This window comes from Crocodylus porosus, unplaced genomic scaffold (genome assembly GCF_001723895.1).
Source record: "Crocodylus porosus isolate Cpor-Errol unplaced genomic scaffold, CroPor_comp1, whole genome shotgun sequence".
Lineage (NCBI taxonomy): Eukaryota > Metazoa > Chordata > Crocodylia > Crocodylidae > Crocodylus > Crocodylus porosus.
In genome coordinates, this window is record NW_017728934.1 from 6,306,127 (window position 1) to 6,327,305 (window position 21,179).

Consider the following 21,179-nt stretch of genomic DNA (forward strand, 5'->3'; position numbering starts at 1 on the left):
CTGAGGGGGGACCTGGTAACTGTCTATAAACTCACTAGGGGGGACCAGAAGGGTTTGGGAGAGACCTTCTTTCCCCTAGCGCCCCCTGGCAAAACAAGGAATAACGGCCACAAGTTGCTGGAGAGTAGGTTTAGATTACACATCCGTAAGAACTACTTCACTGTCAGGGCGGCTAGGAGCTGGAACCAATTTCCTAGGGAAGTGGTGCTGGCTCCTACCCTGGGGGTTTTTAAGAAGAGGCTTGATGCCTACCTGGCTGGAGTCATCTGAGCCCAGTTTTTCTCTTGCTCGGGCGAGGGGTCGGACTTGAAGATCTACAGGGTCCCTCCCGACCCGACTTCTATGATTCTATGAACTCATAGTGCTTCTTGCAAAGAGCTATGAGTTCTAGCAGGAAGCTGTACTTCTGTCTGCACCTATAGTTCTCTGGTTTGTCTGCTGTCAGCTAGGCCTGTGCAAAGCAGCTAGTATTTGCTTTGAATTCAGATTTAGACGATTTGGAGGACAGTGATTTGATTTGGTGATTTGGGGCGGGGGTCGAAGGAGCTCATACAGTGCTCCGATGCAGCATAGGACGGTGGGGTTTTTTGATTTGGACCTTTAAATTGGTACCTTGATTCGATTCATATTTGGAGATTTGGCCACCAAATCAGGCCAAATCTCCTCTGAATCGAATCACCACCCTAAGCTTTGCACAGCCCTACTGTCAGCCTTTTCCACGCTCTCCTGACAAGAGATAGGAAGTGTGATACTTTTGTAGGATCCCTTCTCTCAGGTTTCTCACATACTGCAAGCAGCCAGCCAACAAAAACTTTCAAGTCTAGCCCTGGTTTACTGAGAAGAGAGGCAAGGAGATGCAATGAAACAGTTTAAATGCGACTAGCTCTAGAATCAGTTTTTAGCAATGAATGAAGGCAGGTTAATGAATATCATTAGGCAGCCATGTAACTCAGCTGCCCTGTGCCTGCAGTCCCTGGTACCTTAACTTCTTTTGCAAACAGACACCAATTAAAAGTTTTGGTGCCTCATCCCACTGCACACATAGCTCACTAGGAAGTATCAGAAGCAGAGTATTCCTCCAGCCAGGAATCCCAGCAGATACTTGCTGAGATCTTCCAGGTGATCTGGGGATCATAAAAAGGGATTCAAAGAACTTTTTAATAGTTCTTTTTCTGTGTCTCAGACATCCTCAGGTAGTAGCAATTAACTTTGGCTTTCAGGTCACCTACAACCACCAATCACTTGGGCAAGAATTGGGGAGGTGGGCAGAAGGAAGGGGGAATTTCCCAGGCTATCCTGGCTTTACTAATTTTTTTAAGGTACAGTAGCTCTGATTTCTCAAGCCTGCTAGAATGAGTCTTCACATTGCTGTCCTGAGATGAAAAGTGTCTTCAGAGTTGTGTACTAATCATGTACAAAAACACCCAATCTCCTCTAGCCTGGGGCATAGTTTACGCTGACAAATGCATCAAACCAGAGAGAAAGGACAGGAATTCTAGAGCTGCACAATGAGAACAGCTACAGAGTCTCCCATTTCAAGGCAGCTGAAATCTCAAGGGAAAGGAGAAAAGAGCTGAAGACATCCATCCTTTGCAGTGAAACAGAGCCTGGGCTCCACAAGTAATTTATGCAGAAAGACAATTTGAAAAGCCCCAGGCATCCTGGCTTTGTGGTTTCCTAATAAGCACATTGCTAATAAATTAATTATCTGGCAGATTATATCCCTTTGGTTCAATATAAATCTCATTCCTTCACCAGAGGCTTTCCAAAAGAATGCAGAGCAGCATAAACTAGCTGAACAGACTTGAAACCTGCTCTGCTGAAAATCAGTGGGACCAAAGGCAACAGAGGAGGGCTCTCCAGCATAACAGCAACCAGCTCTGTTACCTAGAGCTAATTAGGCAAATGATTCCTCTCATTTGGTATTTTATTTTCATTTTAAATTTGTCTATGCCAAGATGCATTTATGGATATAACACAAGTACAACTCGACATGGATATGCGCCAGAGTAAACCATCCAGCAAGGGATGCAGAACGTTGCTGGTGTGTCACCCCAGGAAAGAATAATGCCAGGTTTAAAATCTGTTCAGGCCCTTCCTTCACACACAGTTGGATTCTTCACATATAAAATTCACAGTGGAAGCATCTACCTATGTCTATTAATGCATAGAAATAAGACCCAGAGATTACCGCTCCAGAAATTGTTGTTGCTGGGTTCACATCTGCATGCACGCCCAGGATCACAGGACGCTTAGCTGGGGCACAGCAGTCCCGGCTGGCAGGGGGCCCCGTGGGTCATCCAGCCAGCCCAAGGCTGCTCCCCATGGCTCAACATGCTGCAGAGAGGTTTACTCCGGTATGAAGGTGCTTCAGCACAGGGTAACTGCCAGGCAGCCCCCACTGAAGCACCTTCATGCCCTAGCCAGCCCCTCCAGTGTCTACACGTGTGTTGCTGCAGTTTTTTACTCCACAGCAGGATAGTACTTGTAAATATAAGTAAATACTATCCTGCTGTGCAGTAGTTTACTCAAGCCTAATAGGGGTGCATGCATAGATGCTGAAACATTTACTGTGCAGCTAATTAGTCTACTGTGCAGTAAACATCTTGTCCAGATATGCCCAGTGTAACCCAAGTCATTCCCCTGATCAAAGCAAACTGCAGGGCCCTTGGCTCTCCTCCTCATCCTTCAACTGTTCCAGGCTATGCTTTTCTTCCCAGACCTCTCCTTTAACTGAGTGCTATTATTTCTTTACAGAAAATATATGGCCATTCCCTGCTGATCCATTTCCTCTAATTGCCCCAAACACCTGTTATTTAAGGGAGTTGCTCTCTGAACAGGGTTATCTGGCCTTTAAAGGGAGAGATGAGTTAGCAGTATATAAAGAGAAAAGGGAAATGTAGCTAATTAGCATGTGGCAGTGCACCTTTGGGTGCCTGCCACTTTAAGTGCTGGAGGCAGTCAGCCTGCAGGTGCTTGATTAAGGCAGCCATTTTAGGACTCAGCTCACACAGGCTAGGGTAGTAGTTTGCTGCCAGCTGCTGAGGGATTAACATCAGCCGGCTAAGCTACTGCTCCTAGAACAACTTAGAGGTAAGGGCAGGAGGCTACTAATCCTGGGCATGACCTGAAACTGCACCCTGCTGGGGAAGGGTGGCCTGGTGAGGCTCCTAGTGGCAAAGGAGTCCCCCAGAAATACCAGGGCAGTTACTTCCCTGGTGAAAGGCAGGCAGGGGTGCCTTAACCCCAGCCCTCACCATCTGGTAGGTAGTGTAGAGAGTTCCAATAGGAGCCAGGCATGCTTATAAAGGAGCACCTAAGCCCAGCAGAGGTGTGAGATCTCAGAGACCCCAGATGGGGTGATATTGGTGCGTAGGCCTGTGCAGAGTAGGGTGCAACAGGGCACCTGAAGGACCGTGCTAGTGGGGTACAGAATAGGGCTGCACAGGGTGGCTTGAAGGGCTGCACCAGGGGTGTACCAAGTAGGGCTGGAAGGGCAGCTTGAAGGGTGGTACATGGGCCAGCCCCAAGCGTGAGAGGGGGAAACTAGCTACTCAGTGAAGGGCTAGGGGCAGAAGCAACCCAGTGTCAGCACAAGATTATGTTACGTAGAGTAAGGGAACTTGTGGGATCCGAAGTTGCTGTGTAGTAGTGCCTGAGAGTGAGTAATGAAGCCTAAAGGTCCAAAGGGGTCACTCAAGAGGAACGAGGGCAGTAGGAAGTGGCCCATTAATGGCAGTATGCAAGAGGCCCCTGTGAGAGGAGGGAGGAGTGAGAGAGTGTGGGTGAAAGAGGCCAACAAAGGTCTGAGTTTGCCCCAGCCTCAAACTGATAAGCAATATCAGTCTGGAAGCCACCTGTGAGGCATGGGCCACAGTGTAGGGATGGTACGGAACCGTGGATAGTGCCCCCCCCCCCCGTCATCGGGGCAGTGGATGGGCAGCCTCCTGCTTAAGATATCATGTTAACATTCAAAATCATGGCAAGTGAGTCAGGGCAGACTGCCCTAGGCAGGTGGGTGGGCTAGCTTGAGAACTAGCCCCAGGAGGGCCCCCTATCATAGCACAACATATGTTCTAGTCTACTAGCTATTTAAACTTGATGCGAGAGAAGAGGATTCAACATTAGTCTTTTGCTGATATGGCTGTCTTCTCCAAAGAACCATTAAAGAGATTCCTGGAAAACCAGGAAATACAGAAGAGGGGCCACAACAGCTTTTGTTGTCTGTTTTAGATGTCATTAACTTCAACAGAAGGAGGCTTCACCCTAAGAAACTAGTTTTGAACTTCTGTGTCTACAGCAGGGGTGGGCAAAATATGGCCCGCAGGCTGCAGCCCACCCACAAGGCCATTCTATCTGGCCTGTGGGGCCTCTAGAAAATTTAAGGACAATGATACTTATCTGCCCTTAGTTCCTGCCAAAAGTGACAGAACCTAAGGGCAGTAGGACCCAGGGGAAGTCCAGCAGGCTCCCACAACAGCAGGGCCCATCTGGCCCGGCCTCCCCAGCCAGAAACCCCACCACAGGCTTCTGGCCTGGGAGTACATGGCAGCCGTGGCAGTGCCGGAACCTGGGGGAAGGGCAGGGCAGGAGCCTGGAGAAAAGTTGAGCACAGGCAGGGGGAAAGCAGCCCCTCACCTTCCCCATGCCCGGCACCCCCCATTGCAGCTGCCCACACCCCTCATGGGGCTGCTTGTACCTGCTTTGGAGAGCCCTGCTGGCTGTGAGTGGCTGCAGCAGGGAGCACCAGCAACGGGGTGGGCAAGGGGCTGCTTTTAGCCCCCTGCGCTCAGCTTTTCTCTGGGCTCCTTCCCAGTGCAGAGGAAAGTGGCCCCTCTCCTGCCCCATGGCTGGTGCCCTGCACTGCAGCTGCACGGGGCTGTCTGGAGCAAGCACAGGCAGCCCCACCCTCCCCTGTGCTCAGCACCACCTTGTAACCTGGCCCCACTGCCAGCCTGGGCCCCGTGCCGGCTCTGGCCTCACCCGTCGGGGCTGCATGTGTGGCGGCAGCAGCTGCAGCCCCCCCCTCTTGCTGTGCTGGGCACTGTTTGCCACCACTGCCTCTGGGCTGCTCAGTGCACAAGCTCCAGGTGGGCAGCAGTAGCAAACACTGCCCGTTGCAGCAAGTGGGGGAACCGCAGCTGCTGCCACTGATGGGCGAGCCTGGAGCCAGCTTGGAGCCCAGGCTGGTAGTGGGGCTGGGTTACAAGCTGGTGCTGAGTGTGGGGGGGAAAAAAAGAGGCTCCTCGCTTGCCCCATGGCCAGTGCCCCGTGCTGTAGCCACTTGCAGCTCGCATGGGGCTGCCTGTGCCTGCTCCAGACAGCCCTGCGTGGGCTGCGAGTGCCTGCAGCAGGGAGCACCAGCCACGGGGTGGGCGAGGGGATGCTTTTCTCCACGCTCAGCACCAGATTCTTCCCTGCTGTCAAGCAGGGGGTCAGGGCTGTGCACTGCCCCCTGCCTGTACAGCAGGGCTGAGGGGGCACTGGGTGCGAGTGGACAGGGAGCCAGCCGGAGCATAGGGCCCACACTGTGTCCTGGGGCCAGAGCAGGGTGGCAGGAGTGTGGGGTTCCAGCTGGCAGGGGTTCTGTGGAGCCAGGCCAGCTCCCCTTCCTCCCTGATGGTGCAGCCCAGCCCAGCTCCACAAACCCCTGTGCCCCGCTTTGGGCCCCACTGGTGCGGGCTGTGGGACACTGGTCCCAAGATATTGGGACATTGGTCCCAAGATGGTGACCAGGGGCAGGGCACCTGTCAAGGGGCAGAGTGTCCCATGCAGCCCTCCACAGCTTGCCAAAACTGGGTAAGCAGCCATCTGCCTGAAATAATTGCCTTCCCCTGGTCTACAGTCTACTGGTACCTATTAGACCCTTCTCTACCAACTGGACCGGGCCACTGAAATAGCAGCTCTGGAACTGCCGGGAAATTTAATCCACCTGGGACCTTGCTCTCTGCAAAATTTTTGCCTTATCCTTACCAAAACAGCAATGTCCTCTACTGGTGCAAAATAGACATGCAATCCTCCTGTTCTCTGCATAAACAACACATGCCCCCAGAGTCTGCGGGGGCATGGTGACCACCCACAGGCAGCAGTGGCAGCAGGGATGTGGTGGCAGGAAGCTCCCACAGCTAGTGGTGGGAGGTGGTGGTGAGTGCTGACCGGCAGTTGGCGACCACCCACAGACACTGCCAAGAGCGTTGGCAGTGGCCAGTGGCAATTGGAAACTGCCCACAGACACTGGCGGCGGCGGGGGTGGGGGAGAGGGCAGGGGGAGGCACGATGAACAGTGACTGCCCAGTGCTTCTTTCAGGGGATTCACTGCCAATCTCAGGGGGTGCATGTGCACCTGCATGCACCCCCTACGTTTCACAAATGGTTCTCTGCAAGGCAGAGATTTGCTATCTGACAGGGAGTACTGCCTAAGTAAGGCCTGCAGAGTTTAGCCTTCAGCAGTATTCACTGTTCTCACTGGCATACTCGGAAAATTAAACTGCACGGCATCTGGAATCAGGTCACTCATTTTTATTTTCAAGCCAGAGAATCCAAAACAAATTGTATCAATTGCCAAGTTCTGGCTGCAATTTGGAATGCACGATCATTCTTATGATATACGATGTACTCAGGTTTGGGACTGGACATGCAGATTAGAAGCTGCAACACTTGGACAAGGCCAAAATCCATCAGGAACTGGAAGAATGTTTACCAGGGCACCCCTAGGGAAGACAAGGTCAAATGGTCACAAACTCCTGGAAGACCATTTTAATTTGTTTACCATCTGAGTCCCCAGAGCCTGGAATAGACTCCCCCCTCCTCCCCCAAAATGGTGCAAGCACTTACTCTGGACACTTAATAAATAATTGGATGCCTATCTTGGTGGGATCATTTGACCCCAGCTGACTTCCTACCCCTTGGGCTAGGGGCTGGACCTGATGATCTTGCGAGGTCCCTTCCAGCCCTAAAGTCTATGAAAATAAGTCTGCAGTGAGCTGCATGGAAGCTTCTCCTCAGCCCTCAAGTGATTTGTAAAGCTACATAATAATAAAAGGAATGGATGTCAGGGTCCTTGGAAATGTGTTCTGACCTAACTGTCCATAAAGCACTGTTGTGCTCAGTAGGGACATGAAAGATGCTCACTACACATTTACCATTAGAAATTCTGTGTAAATTAGATTCAAGATGCCAGATGCCAAAACAACTCTTTCATTTTGCTACAAATAAATTAAAAACCACCATCTCTCCATAGTGCAGCATTAACCATTCACACTTTTGGTTATGTTTAGAAATAGCCCCAGAAGGCAAAGTTCAAATCTGTTTTCAAAGTTCAGGGTGTCCCAACTTGGAAACTTATTCAGGAATATCTTCAGTTGTTCTCAGGACAGTGATGAGGCATTTCTGGAGTCATTACACATCAAACAGTGACAACAAAGAGAGATTCATGATTTCTGGGAGCTTGCATCTTGAGGGAACCTTGCTCTGGCTAAGAATAGACAGTGAAAAAAGCCTGAGGCTGAACTGATTCAGTCTTTGCCAGTTAGTCTAAGCTGCAAAAATTGAATCAATAATCAAATGAGCAGACAATCACTTTTGATTGAGGAAATGCAGCCACATGCTTGCAGTAGTTCAAACCAGAAGCTGCAGGGCACTAAAGCACTCCTCCCAGCCACTGCCAAAAGGAAGGGAGAACCCCTCCAAGACTCTCCCCCGTTCATCAGATCCTGAATTCGTAAAAGCTTGAACAAGGACAGAAGAAACTGAAGAACTATAAACACAGCTTGCTCCCTCTTCCTGCTGCCCCTGAGGTCTTTGGGATTTGAAGTCCACAATCACAGCAGCAGGACTCTGCAGGGTTGCTCATCACTTCCTTTTCCTGCTTCCAGGTGCCTCTGGGACTTGTAGTCCACAGTCCCAGCCAGCAGTAAGCAGGGCAAGGCAGCTCTGTATTCAGGGGAAGGGGAGTTTAACCCCCCTCCTTGACCCCACACCCCAGCTGGGGCCTGCCTGTGGGAGCCAGTGAGCCATCCCTCACTGCTCCAGCTAAGGAGTAGAGGGGCAGGACCAGCCCTGATTTCTGGAGCAGACAGCACAGCCTAGCCCAGGGCTGCAAAGCATAATGGGATGCTGGGGGACTCTGATTTAACTTGAATCAGGAAAGGGTCTGAGACAGAAGTTTCATAAACCAGTTTGACCTAAATCAGTCTGATGCTACATTCAACCAGGTTTATCATAAACCAGTCTCAGCCATTTTGAAACTGGTTTATGTGCATTGGACTTTTGTTCTGTTACAGGTTTAAACCAGTTTCTGATCACTTAAACCAGTTTGCATAGCTTCTGTCCCTTGCCTCTATGAAACAGACAACAGTACTTAAAGTAGCTGGTAGTATTCACTGAAATCCATAGCCATAACACCCCAGTTTTACATGTTTGATAAATTATTTATCTATTTACACAGCATAATGTACTGTCCCTTTTACAGTCTCTACAGTGATTCCAGTTTTAAAACACCTGATCCCAACATTCCCTGAACACAGCCTAAATTTCAGAGAGCAAAATTTCAGTGAATGAAGTTAGTGTCAAAAACTTGCTCTACTGAAATCCAGTCTGAATCACAAAGGCTAGGTACAGACGTTCGAAAAGCCCAAGGCAGAACTGATCTAAGTCAGCAACCTTTTTTGCACCAGGACCCATTTGTAAATATTGATTGCCAGTCCTAACCCAGTGCCCCTTACCATTGATCTGCTGCCCCCCACCCCAGGTCCCCCCATGTGTGGGGCATGGGGGCCCTAAGCAGGCCGGAACTCTGCCAGCCTGCAAGGCAAGAGCCATGGTTTCCCATGTTTTTCTTCTCTAAAAGAGAATCCATTTTTAAAGTTTGTTGATCCATTTTTTAGAGTTTGTTCATGACCCTTTCATATAGTCTCATGACGCACTTTTGGGTCTCAATCCACGGGTTGCAAAATGCTGATCAAAGTTATGTAGTTTTTGCAAGCAATGCAGTTTAGATAGGTGTGTTTTGGTGCCAGACAAGCATGTTAATCTAATGATCATAAAGCTTCCTCTTCTTCAGGTGTTAACATTAGTTTCACAGGAATAAGTTTTCAAAAGTTGGCATAAGCCTACCATTTTAACAGATACCTGGTCAGTTTTTAAACTCGGTCACAAAAATCCATGCTAAAACTGGTCATATTTAATTTATCAGCACACATCTGCTTGAAAGGTAACTGTGCTGCAAACAGTACCTCACAAGGGTGGGCTAGGGCTACTTTTTATGAGTAAGAAGGCATGGAGGCATTGAGCACATACACCCACAACCTTGGAATAATTTGGGTGGAAAGCAACATCAATAGACATAGCTCATTTGAAATCAACTTCTCATAATCCACCTGACCTATAAAGGGTCTAACTGTATTTGGCACTACCAAGTTACATGGAAATAATCTGCAATATGACAAGACTGCAGCAGTTAACAGGTTCTGCAAGTGGCCAGGATTTACAGAACCTTCATTCCAAACTACTACCCAAAAAAACTATGAGGAGCAAGAGAGATTACCAACACTGACCTGTAGTGCTCAGACATTCAGAAGGGAGGCTCAGCCATCAGAATCTTTACAGGAACCAGCATAATCTCCAACCACATTGTCAAGAGCTGTGGAAAGCCTTAACACTGAATTGGCAGCCAGGCAGGAATACGCTGCAAATCCAACCAAAGTTTTGAGTGTGGATTCCTGTTCCTGTGTCTGATGTTTTTTCCAAATGTATCTCAGGAAAACAGAATTCAGAGAAAGGGAAACCATGCCTGTTGCTTCATCTTCTTTTAATGGGAAGATGCAAATGTTTGGTATCTTTGTGTTTATTTAACAAGGGCTGCTTGTGCTCCCACATTGCACACTACAAAGGAGATCTGGTCTTGGCTCCTGCCCTGATAATATTAGCACATTGTTACCTGCCTGTAACTTGGCCTCACTTTTGCCTTTTTAAACAGCACCAGCACATTTGAAAGTAGCAGGATGATAGAGCTGGCTTGTCTGTCTGAAATCAAGTCTGAGTTTCTCTCTCTAAAGTCCACTTCTGAGACTTAAACCACAAAATGTTCTATTCATGCAACTCCAGGATTATGACAAAAGCAGAAAACTGGTGTCAGCTGGAATTGATAACAATAATGTCTATGCCAGTAATTCTCAACTAGGGTGCTGTGTGTGTTGAGATCCTTTCAATGTTGCTGTACAATGTTAGCACTATTAGGTATGCAAATATGATTCCCAAGATAAAACTAGAGATTTCAAATAGGAACCCAGAGTATTAAAAACATTCTGACCTGTTGTGGTCTTTGAGTCCTTTGCAATAGAATCAATATATTATTTTTCTATAGTCAAAAACTGAGTGAAAACTAAAAGATGACATTTTCCAAGGGATGCCTTGAGTCTAAAAAAGTTGAAAACCGCTAGTCTATGCTAATAAAACAGGACATGTTGTTTAAAGTGCTTTTGGATACACATAGTCAAACCAGTGCCTGTGAGAACATTTGGCTCCTTTCTGACTTCAGATAACCCCCTGATTTTGAGTTACATTGCCTGAGCTCTCCCCACAAAGCTTGATCCAATCCCAGTCCCTTACCAGGACTCTTTCCTCCTCAAATTCTGGAGAACACCATTCATAAAATCGCCACCAGTAGGAGGACAGAGTCTGATGCTGCAACATCAATTGCTCTTGAGTACACGCCACCCAGTTTTGGGGTCATAACTGGGAAGTTTGGTGTCCCAGCTGGAATGAGGGAACAGGTGCTGGAAGAGGGTGCTGGAAGGGAAGTATTTTACCAGACACTTGGAAGACCTTCAACTGCTGCCACTGTGCCACTGTCTCTGCTAACACTGAGGACTGCTACTGCTGCCCCAGCTACTACTGCATGGGCTCCTTGCACAGCTGTTGCTGCCGTTCTCGCCTGCCGCCTCCTAATTGGCACTTGAAGTTGGTGTCCCGCTTGCCTGCTCTTGGCTACACTACCATCCACATTAATCTCCTATAGGTATACTGGCTCCTCGTGGCTACAAAGTAAAATCTTAATGTGGTCACTAAACTGAGTGAATATTAGGGCTGTGCAAAGCTTCAGGTGCCAATTCAATTCGGAGGAGATTCGGCCCAATTTGGTGGCCAAATCTCCGAATCCGAATCAAATCAAGGGACCAATTAAAAGGTCTGAATCAATTTGGAAAGCTTTGATGATTCAAGCAGTCCCCACTGGCTGCAGCAGGGAGCTGCAGCTGAACTCCAAGCTGGTAAGTAGGGGCAGGGGAGTGAGGGCAACCCCTGCCAGGCTCCATCCCCTGCCTCCTCCCTGCTCATTTTTATTTATTTATTTTTTCAAAATGCTGGGAGCTGGGACTAGGAGAGAGGACAGGAGATGAGGCCTGTGCGATTCTGAGATTCAGCCAAATCAATTAGGGACAGTGATTTGAATCACCGAATCGAATCTCTGTCCTCCGATTCATCCAAATCTGAATCCAAAGCGAATACTAGCCATTTCACACAGGCCTAGTAAAAATATGCAGATCTTCAGGAAGGCACAGGTATCGTCAGGGTGGTCTCCATCAATGTTGTTATCTGACTCCATTAGTGTTGTTTGCGGGTTAGGTGTTGCTGATTATGTCAAGCTCCTTCAGTTTGAATGATCTGTGTGCCGCTGTCAGGATATCCTCTGTGATGCCGTGTCCCAAACAACCTCACTGTTACAAGAAAGAGACCACAGGCTTCAGTTCCTAGTAACAAGAAGGTGGACCAGGTTTACTGTCTACAGACATGCTTAGACACTAACATCCATAGTATTAACCAGGCCATTTTTAAGCACAGTAAAGTCATGAACATAACCCAGAACAAATTATTAAGGGTTCCCAGGTCCCTTTTTATAAACCAATTTAAAAATGCATGTTTACAGCATAGAAGACATAGAAAAAACTAAAACTCTTGGTTCCAAAATTATACTTTTTGATAGACCAACTGAAAAATCATTTTCCAGTTGGTCTAATAGAAGGTATCATTTTGGAACCAAGAGTTCTAGTTTTTTCTATGTCTTCTTGTCTCAGACCAACACAGCTACCAAGTACAGCTCTCCTTACAGCATATGCAGTCTAGTTCTCACCAATTACTAAAACATCTTTAGGTGACATCATCCACATCCTACTTATTAATGCAATTTTCTCACCAGATAGGGACACCTGTTTGCCAGGCCACTCTGATCTTTGTTTTTGTGTTCTGTACTGGTCTTCCCAATTCACTCTCTCTCTGTTGGCTTTAGAAGCACCTCCAAAACAAATAAGCTACTTTTCCAGCACTTCTGTGCAAGACATATATCGTATGCTTAGTTTTGTATTCACTGGGGCCTACTTCAGTTCAAGCCATTAGCAGGGCCTTGTATGATTTATATATGCACTGACCTATGGTTGTATTAATCCATGCTTTAGCAAGTCCTACAATAAGGACACAGACACAAAAAGCAAATAAAAAAGTTAGAAAAGAAGGAACCACTTGTATTAGTTCTTTTTCTGGCCACTGCCTCACTTAACTGTGGTAGAAATAGCTATGCCACACAAATTATTTTTCTCTTCTGTTTCCAATACATCCTTCTCCGCTTATCCAATACTCTACTAATATAAAACAGGATTGATGCACAGCTAAAATGGATTTCTGCCAATCTCACATACTGTGGTACATACACTGACCAATGTCCCAGTGGACTAATGATCTACCAGAGCATGCCAACTCCTTGCTGAAAGCTACTCTAAATTACACACAGCCTATTGTTTTGCTCATTCACTTGAATGATTGTGGGCCTAGTTTTGTATCCAAAAGCTTCCAATATAAAACAAGAGAAAAGGAAAGCAAACAGTGTGCAACAGATAGAGCCCTAGGCACATTAAAACACCTGTTACTCATTTCACAGGGAGCTGATATACAAGTGAAAATCAAGACAATTTATAAAATTGTCCTCCTTCAAATAAGATTAGACTGGCAATAATCCAGCAAGTTAATGAAATTTCCTTGGAGTTCAGATTTCACATAGATCATAAACAAAACCTAGCAACATTTAAGTGAGACATTAATCCCTACAGAGGGCAATGGTGAAATGTATCTTGAGAAAATGAAACAAGAAATCATTTCATATACAGCTTTCCCTTGATTTATGCTGTACATGAGTTCCCAGAGAATGGCACATAAATCGAATTCTCATAAAGTGAACCCACTTTACAATGTAACAAATAGGGATAGGTTCCCATGGCAGTGAGGGAGGGAGAGAGTGAGGCTGGGACTAGGGAAGGGGCAGGGGGAGGGGTGCTGCTCCCAAGCCTGCACAAGGCAGCAAAGCAGAGGGAACAGAGTGGCGCTCACCCCAGCCCCAGCTGCAGCAGCTCTGGGAGTGGCTGATGCCAGCTGCCTGCACTGTGCTCCATCTGTCCCCACTCACCTCTGCTCTTGGGCTGCACCCTGCCCTGGTGCAGGCAGCTGGTGTTGGCTGCTCCTGGGGCTGTTGCAGCTGGGGCTGGGGGGAGTGGGGCCACAGCCCTTTCCCCTCCCTCCCACAAATTTACCTGCTTGCACAGGGGGGGCATATATGCTGATTGCATAAGAGTGAATTTACCTCACATATAATGAATTATGGCTCTAAATACGCCTATTGCAGAAGAGCGAATTCGCATACAAAGAACCCACATAAATCAGGGGAAAACTGTACTGCAAACTGAAAGGGATGGGAATCATTGTAGGCTGGAAAGCAATAGCAGGTATAGAAGAAGGTCTAATACTAGATAATAGGGGTGCGCAGAATGGACCCTATTCGATTCGGATTAGGCCTGAATCGGGGACAGTGATTCAATTCATTGATTTGAATCACAGGCCCCAATTTGATTCGACTGAATCTGAAGAGTCGATGCCGATTCAGAGAATCGGCGATTCGGACATAGACAACTTTGAATATTTCTTCTCCATACCTTGAGGCAGCAGGCATGGCTCATGGATGCTGGAGCAGATGGGGCATCCCCCAGGAGTGCTGGGGGGCTCCCCGTGTGCTTGGCAGTGAACTCTGAAGTGGACCAGAAGTACTTCCAGTTCACTTCTGAGTCCCCCAGGGAGTGGGCTGGGGTGCCCCCCTGCACACCCTTGCTCAGTGATTGGCTGCAGGGGGACCCTGGGTGCCCCCCCGGATGCAGAAGGCACCAGTCACCAAGCCGGGGGAGCACAGGGGGAGCCCCCTGAATGCTCTCAGGTGGACACAAAAGTGGACCAGAACTGCTTCTGGTCCACTTTTGGGTCTGCTGCCGAGCATGCTGAGGAGCCCCCCACACTTTTGTGGGACACTCCATGCACCCCAGCACTGTAGCACTCATGAGCCACCTGCTATCTAGAAATATGTAGAAAAAACATTTAAAGCTGTCTCTATGTACAAATCTCCAAATCTTTCTGAATCTCTCCAAATCGATTCGGAGGGTTCTGATTCAATTCAGAGAGATTAAAAGTTCCTCTGATTTTATTTGGACTTGGAGATTCTGCCACCAAAATTGGGCCAAATCGCCGCCGAAACAAATCAGGGACCAAAGCTTCACACAGCCCTACTAGATACTTTGTCAGAGATGCCATGGCAAGGAAGTACTTTTGTGATGAGAGAGATGCCAGAACTAGTTCTGTGTATCTGAGAAGTTATACTAGGACATGAAGAAAGGGAATTATCTTCAGAGATATTCTTTTAATTATAGACTATGAGAATAGACCATAGTTTTGTAGATATCCACTGAATCCCAGAAAACAGGGCTACTGGATTGTTTACAGAGCTGTATGGAAAAAAGATAATTAAAAATATCTGAAAAATGATATTTTTAATAGGGCTGTGCAAAGCTTTGGGTGGTGATTCAATTCAGAGGAGATTCAGCCTGATTCGGTGGCCAAATCTCTGAATCCGAATAGAATCAGGGGATCAATTTAAAGGTCCGACCTGATTCAAAGCTCTCTGAATCTTCGGAAAAGATTCGGAGAGCTTTGATGATTCAGGCAGTCCCCGGTGGCTGCAGCAGGGAGCTGCAGCTGACTCGGAGCTGGTGAGTACTAGGGATGGAGTGGGGGCAGGGGGAAGGGACTGTGGGGGGACCCCTGCCAGTCCCTGCAACCACCCCTGCTCCCCCAGCCCCCTTCCCACTCCCCCAGCCCCACCATGGCTGCTCTGGCTGGCCCCAGCTCGGTACTTTAAAGAAAAGCCCCAGTGCTCACCGGGTGCTGCTGGGCAGGGGTCAATCCCTACTGCCCCACGCTTCATGGGAGGCTCTGCAGAAGCCCCACGACCCCCTCCCGTTCCCCCAGCCCTCCCACAGGTGCCCTGCCTAGGCCAGCTCCAGCCCTTCAAGGAAAAAAAAAAGCCGAGAAAAGCCCCAGGACTCACCACTCCTGCAGTGGCCTCAGGGCTTTGGGGGCTCATACAGAGCCCCCCACGTGGTGTGGGGTAATGGGGGGCAGCAGGGATTACCTCTGCCAGCAAGAGCAGTGAGCCTGGGGGGGGTTCATTTGTTTTTTTTCTTAAAGGGCCAGAGCTGGCTCAGGCAAGGTACTCATGGGGGGTGCTGGGGGAACAGAGGGGAGTCGGGGGGCTTGTGCAGAGCCCCCATGCACTGTGGGGGACAGTGGGGATCACACCCTGCCCAGCAGCACCGGCTGATTCAGGGCTTTTTTTTTTTTAAGCAAGTGGTGGGAGCTGGGGTGGACAGGGCAGCCACTGCCAGGCTAGGAGAGCGGGCAGAGGATGGGCCTGGCCTAGCTGATTCGGTTGTACCAAATCAGGATACTGATTCGAATCACCGAATTGAATCACTGTCCCCTGAATTGGCCAAATCCGAAGCAAATACTAACCACTTCGCACAGGCCTAATTTTTAATATTAAGAAACACGGTTATGTTGCAATTAGGAACGCAAAAGGGAGGGGAGCCCTGGAGCAGTCTGGCTCCTCCTCAAAGCTGCAGATCCTAGAATATGTGAAGTCTCCAGCCCTTCAAGCAGTCCATCTGTCTTTTTACCCTGGGAATGTGGACTATGGAGGCTCATAAGATATGGAGTTACATGCGCTTCCACGGAACTTCTCTGTGTGTAACTACTAGTGCCTCTGCATGCTCTGACCACCTCTACAGAATGTTCCTATTTTGCTAAATCAGCAAATTCCAAGTCTACAATGTTTGTCAGAACATTTGTATCAGCTCTAGCTATTGACATAAGCTGGAAAATTCAAAGGAAGCTGTGGGAGTGGGAAGTAGGGGCCCAACTACTAAGGAAAGCCAAAAGCAGCTGTGCAACTAACCTCTTGCAATATGGGATCAGACCTGAGCTGTCTCTAGTCCAGTGTCTTGTCTCTGACAGTAGCTAAAAAACAAGTGCTTCAGAGAAAGGTATAAGAAATCCACAGAAGGAGATGCAGGATAATTTGCCCCCAAGTTAAGACTCCCATAGTATACTATTTCAGACATAGGCGATGCGTAGGTGGGGCACGGGGGGCATGTGCCTCCCCTGAGATTGGCTGCCACTAAAGCTGCCGCCAGCTTCTGTAGGCGGTCGCCGCCCCCCCTTTCACTGGTGACACAGCTGCCAGCGGTCCCTGCTCGCCACCCAAGCAGCTGTCTGCAACTGTGCTAGAGGTTTTGACAGCAACCAAAGAGGGATGGCCTGAAATGTCCTCACTGGTGCCTTTTCAGATTTTGAGCATGACAGCTGAATGGGGCATGCTTATGCTTGTCCAGGTTGGGTCATGCCACCACCACCACGTAGGTATACCCCACAGTTAGGCAGTGGCTAATGCCCTGAGGCAGTCTGTCCTTCTTTCAGACTTTTTTCTTAGTATTATGACCACTCTAGAAAATCTAGTTACCTTATAAAGATCCAGAACTTTTACTGAATTTTCTGAGAACTTGGCCCCAATGACCATCCAGTGACAATGAGTTCCACAATCTAATTAGGTGTAGGCATTTATTTTTATTAGTTTTGACCTTGCCAGCTATGCAGGTTGTATTAAGATAGAAAGATCAAGAGTTCTCAACCACCCTTTTCTAATCCATTTACTCTATAAAATTTTATCATGTCACCTGACAAAGAAAAAACCCATCTAGTGCCAAGTTCTCCTGGGAGCATTCATATCTCTCATCTCTGCTCAGCTAGTTCAAGATGCAGGGCTAAGGCATAAGCCTAGTGCTAGATGCACCTTTTCCATTATGCCACAGTTTCTTCACACAGCTGGTTGGAGTAGCTCCTCATTGTTTGTCACAGAAACTTAGTCCGTTGTCTCTTGCTATCTGGCCAATTTCACCATGCAGATAGGAGAAAGAATCTGAAACCCATCTGATTTCTTGAATCCAACCACAACAAATACTAGGTTCCCTGTGTTTGTGGGGAGTTGGGTTATTTAAATGAGTGCCATAATGCAAGTTTGAAATACCTGAGATACTTTTAGCCAAAGAAACTGGTTAATTTAATGTCACTTCTTTCCAACATTTTGAAACTGAGTCCACCAATTGAAGGATAAGACCGTTACTTTGTGAACTATCAGGTAGGTGAGCATGCTGTATAATGATGGCAGAAGACAAACACTGAAGCATTTTGTTCTTGAGATGGGCATAAGGGGTTATAGGATCATAGGAAAGTAGGGCTGGAAGGGACCTCATGTGGCCATCTAGTTCAGCCTCTTGCTTAAAGCAGGGTTATCCTTAACTTCATAGATTTCATAGACATCAGGGCTGGAAGGGACCTCAGGAGATCATTGAGTCCAGCCCCCTGCCCAAAGGGCAGGAAGTCAGCTGGGGTCATAGGATCCATCCCAACCAAGTGTCAGTTGAACCTGGTCTTGAAAATTTCCCAGGATGGAGATTCCACAGCCTCTCTACATAGCATGTTCCGATGCTTGACCACCTTCATGGCAGCTGTGCTAGTGGCCAGAGCCATAAGGCACTTCATTTTTAAGAACAAGGTAATCTGACTGGGTTTCTCATGGGGTCTCCAAGGATTTGTCTATATTACACAACTGCTGCCACTATGGCTAGGGACAGCAGTAAACTGGTTTAAGTGATCAGAAACTGGTTTAAACATGTAACAGAACAGAAGCTCAGTGTGCATAAACCAGTTTCAAAATGGCTGAAACTGGTTTAAGATAAACCTGGCTGAATGTAGTATAAGGTCAAACCAGTTTATGAAACTTCTGTCTCAGACCCCTTCCTGGTTCAAGTTAAATCAGAGTCCCCCAGCATGCTTTGCAACTCTGGTCTGGGCTGTGCTGCCTGCTCCTGAGAGCACAGCTGGCCCCTGCTCTAGGCTGGACCATTCTCTTGACCCTACTGATTAACTTGTTCCTTAACTTCCCATACAGTTCTTACTGGTTTACCACTTCGATTTCTAGACCCTCATGAATATACCTCATTCTTCCAACCTAAAATTTGCTTCATTCTCACATCTCTTCATGCCTGGCTTTGTATTTGCACTTTATTACTCTGCTTCATCCTCATAAGCTGCATTTTCCTGCCTTCTTTCCCTTTGCTGTGCTTTTACATTAAAGAATGTCCCTAAAGAATTCATGGTTAAATAGACAGCCTAATTCCACATGTCATTTTTTGCTTGCTTAAGGTTTTGATTTGGAACCAATACATTATTGCGCTGCAACAAGGTGGTCTTAAGAGGGGGCAGCCCTGTTGAGTAGCTGCAGCTGTGGGGGAGTTGTTAATAAGGGAGAGACTCACTGGGAGCTTAAAAACCCAGAGAGAGGAGCAGAATGGGAGACCATGAGGGAAAAGGTTGGAGGAAAAAAAAAAAAGTCAGCTGTGAGTAGAACAGCTTGCCAGCACAAGGGGCCAGGCTGCTGTGCTGAGGACCAGAGCCAAAGGGGCTCCCCTCTGAGTGCCTGCAACAGGGCATCAGGGCTTGAATTTTTCTTTTCTAGAAGTTTTCCCGCCCAGTTTAAAGACTGTGTTGGAGCTGGGAGTAGCAGCTGAGGAGTGCCTCAGGGAGCAAACCTGCCTGCTGAAGCCAGCAGGTTCGGCAACCCGCTTACATGCTCATTCCGCCTTTCCTAGTTGCAGGGTTCTGCCAACTTTTATTAATATACATGTATTTTCTGGAAATAACTATTTATTACAGTACTTAGCTTAATGAGCCTTGCTCTACATGTTCTGCCTGTAGTGATAACTTTGTACATTTCCTTAAAATCTCGTTAACTAAGAGGCTATGGAGTAAAACAAACATTTGTATAGCGTGTGTGCAATTCATACAAAAACCAAGCCATTCTCACAATTAAAGCAGCTAGAATTAATCCTAACCACCCCATTGGCATGAGCACTTCTTAATATCTAGTGTGTTGCCAGCAAACGATATATGGCTTGTAACTGCAACACGATAGATAAAAATTGATGATATAAAAATATATTTACTCATTAATTAGGAATTTGTTATACTGTTATTTTTAATAAAACATATCTTTAAAAAAAGAAGCCTGCTAAAAATGAAGCCTGAATTTAATACAAATGTTAAGGCTTAAGCTTATTATGAACTCTTAAAGCCACTAAATGCAAAGTAAATATGCTAAACCCATTAGTCTTTATCAAAGAGTTGCACCCTACATAAATGTAAAGAAAACTCAGGGAGAAAACATTCTGATAACCAGAAAGCTTCCTTGATTATGTGCTCCAGAACAATCAAATGCACAAATACAAACTGGGGAACAACTGGCTGGGCTGAAGTACAGCAGGAAATGAGCTGCAGATTTTAGTGGACCACAAGCCAAGTATGAATCAAGGGAGACTAATCATGGAAAATGAGGGTTGGAAGGGACCTCAGGAGGTCACATCTAGTCCAACCCCCTGCTCAAAGCAGAACCATCCCCAGCTAGATCATTGCAGCCAAGGCTTTATCTAGCCAGGTCTTAAAAACCTCCAAAGATGGAGACTCCACAACCTCTCTGGGTAACCTGTTCTGGTGCTTCACCACCCTCCTAGCGAAAGAGTTTTTTCCTAATACCCAACCTAAACATCGCTTGCTGCCACTTCAGACCATTGCTCCTTGTTCTGTCACCTGCCACCACTGAGAACAGTACACTTTGGCCTTCCTGATTTCATCCCTGCAATACCCTTATACTCCTCCCTAGTTGTTTGTCCAAGTTTCCAGTTCTTGTAAGCTTCTTTTTTGTGTTTTAGCTCATTAAAGAGCCCCTGCTAAGCCAAGCTGGTCTTCTGCCATATTTGTTAGTCTTCCTGTGCATTCTGTGCACTCAGTGAGGTTTATTTAAAATACCGCCAGCTCTCCTGGACTTCTTTTTTCCCCTCAGACTGGCCTCTCAGGGGATGCAGCCCATCAGTTCCTGAGGGAGTCAAAGTGCTGTTCTGAAGTCCAGGGTCCTAACTCTGTTGCTCTGTTTTCTTCCTTTCCTCAGGATCCTGAACTCAATAATCTCATGGTTGCTGCTGCCCAAGTTGCCATCCAGTACTACATTCCCCACCAATTCTTCCCTGTTCCCTACTTGACCTCATCAACACTTGCACCAGGAAGTTGCCCCCAGCACTCTCCAAAAATTTTCTGGATTGCCTGTGCACTGCTGTATTGCCCTCCCAGCAGATGTCAGCATGATTGAAGTCTCCATGAAAACCATGGCCTGTGATCAGGAAACTTCCACTATCTGTTTGAAGAAAGCCTCATCCTCCTGATGTTGTGAAAAAGCCACTAACATACAGGAGTGTTGCATATAAGCCAAGAAAAGTGATTCCTCTATTCTATTCAGCACTGGAAAGGCCTCACTTAGAGTACTTGGTTCAGTTGTGGGCACTGCACTTCAAAAGAGATGCAATATTTTGTTCTGCAATTTCCTGGTCAAGTTTTTAAAAAAAGTTTTGTTATCTAAGAACAGCAACTTTGAGCTCAGCGATGGAATAAGGTTAAAGTGTTGTGGTACTGATGTCAGATCAGTGTTCATACATTCTTACACATAGGGATCACCCTGTTGGTCCAATGTAGATAGCAAAGGGACACTGTAATAGAATAGATGACATTGGTAGAAGTGCAGGTAAATGAACCTCAGGTGTTATAATCAGTGCTGTTTAGGTCCACTGATGACATGGTCTGTATTGATGAGGGGGCACAGCTGGCATCTGGATCTAGAGCAAGGTCTGGGACCTTGGCTGGAATCAGCCTGT

The 21,179-nt window shown here is 47.2% G+C and overlaps 1 protein-coding gene across 5 annotated transcripts in view; it reads right to left on the reverse strand.

Annotated features, from left to right (window-relative positions):
- The window catches only part of STX1A (syntaxin 1A), a 291,032-nt gene that overhangs the window by 224,343 nt on the left and 45,510 nt on the right, over positions 1–21,179 (reverse strand). The gene's annotated exons all lie outside the window — the stretch shown is intronic.